This window comes from Empidonax traillii, unplaced genomic scaffold (assembly GCF_003031625.1).
Source record: "Empidonax traillii isolate 1590-97213 ecotype Southwest subspecies unplaced genomic scaffold, ASM303162v1 scaffold1649:size159791, whole genome shotgun sequence".
In the NCBI taxonomy this organism is placed as follows: domain Eukaryota; kingdom Metazoa; phylum Chordata; class Aves; order Passeriformes; family Tyrannidae; genus Empidonax; species Empidonax traillii.
This window is the reverse complement of record NW_020956842.1, coordinates 1-2,344: the sequence shown is the minus strand read 5'-3', so window position 1 is coordinate 2,344 and position 2,344 is coordinate 1. Positions and strand designations below refer to the sequence as shown.

Here is a 2,344-nt window from a genome sequence, read left to right as displayed (position 1 = left end):
GAGGAGGAGGAGGAGGAGGAGGAGGAGGAGGGGGGGACATGCGTACTGCACCCCGCACACAATGGCCCGACTGTTTGCAAGGTGCTGCCAGGAGGCTCCCGGTGGGAATTGTGGAGGGTGGAGACAGGGGTGCCCCTTGCCCTCCCAGACACCTCCAGCTGAGCGAACAACTTCGTTTTCTGCTCTGGACATCCCTCACCGCCCAGCACGAGCTTGTCCCTCCTCCCTCTCCATCAGCCCCGCGAAGTGCTGGCGCAGCATCTCCCGTCCCGAGACTCCCCCAGCTCATCTGGCGCCTGCCAGGGTGGGATTTCTGGGGAATGAGGGGCTTGGGAGAGGGAGGTGAGGAGCCTGAAGTGGGGAAGAGGTGCTGGGCATCAGCCAGGTGGAGGTGAGTGAAGGAGACACTGCGTGATGGGAAGGGTGGCAGGTCCCAGAGCTCAGCAGGGCCACAATGGGAGGGACAAGCTCAACTCCACAGCTCGAGGAGGATGAGGAGGGAGAGGAGGAGGAGGCTGGAAACCAGAGCAACCCTTGTACCTCTGCCTGGGAGCAGCCAGCAGGATGGAGCTCCACAGGTGGACTTCTGACCCCATCCAAAACAGGCTTTTTCCCATCCTTTTCCCAGAATTCAGGTCTCTGCTGCAATGGAGCAACTCCAAAGCAGCAGGACTGGGCTGTGGGGTGAGCGGTCAGAACGAGGGCAGGCCACAGATCCCTCCTGCTCAGACACCAGGTTTGTATCCACACGACTCAGCCCAAAACTAGAAATCCCTCTCATGAGCTTAAACCACTGCTGAGCTGGGAACAAACTCCTCTGGCACAGGAATCCTCAGCAAAAAAAACACCCCCAGCTCCCACCCCCCTCCACGGACGCAGCGATGAGACGAGGGTGGCCAAGCACATGCATTTCAAACAGAAGCAGGAAAAATCCGAAATACTGACCTTAAAGCTCCAGTAGTTGGGTTGCTAACAAAAAAAAAACAAAAACAAAAACAACAAAACAAAAGAAAACACACACACACACACACAAAAAATACCATTAAGATTCTGCTTTGACTTTTTTGTTTTTCCCTTTGAGAACTGCTGACTTTAAACCGCGATGTCAAACCCTGCTCTGGTTTCTGTCCCTGCCGAGGGGTCGGTGGAGGTTCATGCTGAGGGTGGGGGGTGGAGCAGGATCATGCAGGGGCAGGGAGGGGTGGTGGATTGGTGGGGATTAATGCGAGCTGGGGTGCAGAGTAACCCCAGCAGAGCCAAGCGGGGAATGGGATGACAGCCCAGCCTCGCTGCCGGAGCCACCGGCGCGCCCACACCATCCTGGCACGTGCTGGCCAGGCTGCTGCAGTGCTGGAAGTCAGGATAATGTTCATCTTTAAAGGGATCTTCCAATCCCTCCACCACCCCCCCATCCCCCTCCCTCTGTTGTGTTTTCACCGGTGTCAGACCGATGTGCCGCCGCCGGTGATGGGAGCTGGCACCGCTCACGGCCCAGCGAGCCGGAGAGCTGGCACTTCCCTCCCCACAGCCCCCCACTGGGGATGCTCAGCTCCCTGTGGCACCCACCCTCGTGGGTCAGAGACTCAGGGACCCCCTCCCAGGGCAGCACCGGGACGGCACGGCCAGAGAGTCATGGAATCCTGGGATGGTTTGGGTTGGGAGGGAACTTTAGAGCTCATCCAGCCCCACCCCCCTGCCACGGGCAGGGACACCTTTCCCTGGCCCAGGTTGCTCCAAGGCCTGTCCCATCTCCAGCAGGAGGGAAGGCGGATCCAGTAACCAGAAGTGGGATTCACCTCACCGGGAAGGGGATGTGCAGGTGATGGGTGTGGTGGGAGAAATGGGTACAGAGCAGCTTTTGTCCCAACAGCCTTTCATTGGGATCCAAGTTCTTGCCTGCTCTGTCCTCCCCTCTCCCCTCCACCCCCCCCCACCCCCTTGTTTCTATCCGGCATTTATTTCTCCACCACAACCACTGGGCCTGCCAACCTGCTCCTTAGAGGATGATTTCTTTAATTATTGCTTTAAATCTAAACCAGGCTCCTGCACCGAGCTCCCAGTCCCCACCAGTCTCCACCAGTCCCTGCAATGTGCTGCCCAGGAGTCTCCCACCACAGCGCTCTGGGAGCAGAGGGAGAAGCTGCAATAACCTCAGACCATCACAGAGTGTTTATCCAAGGGCTTTCCCAGTCCACTGACAGATTTGCTGCTTCCTTCCCCCTTCTGCTGACAAGGTAACCAGAGGTCCAGTCGATGTGTATAAACACAGATTCACTTGTTAGACTCATCCCAAGCCTCAGCAGGACACTCTTATTCCAATTCAAGGCGCTGCTCACATTAATAT

The 2,344-nt window shown here is 57.4% G+C and overlaps 1 protein-coding gene across 3 annotated transcripts in view; it reads right to left on the bottom strand.

Annotated features, from left to right (window-relative positions):
* Window positions 1-965, bottom strand: part of SRCIN1 (SRC kinase signaling inhibitor 1) — a 28,443-nt gene extending 27,478 nt beyond the window's left edge. For all 3 annotated transcript variants that reach the window (XM_027908191.1, XM_027908189.1, XM_027908192.1), the window contains exon 1: window positions 946-965. The gene's annotated coding sequence lies outside the window, so the exon portion shown is untranslated. The remainder of the gene's footprint in view (window positions 1-945) is intronic.
* Between the last annotated feature and the right edge of the window lie 1,379 nt (window positions 966-2,344).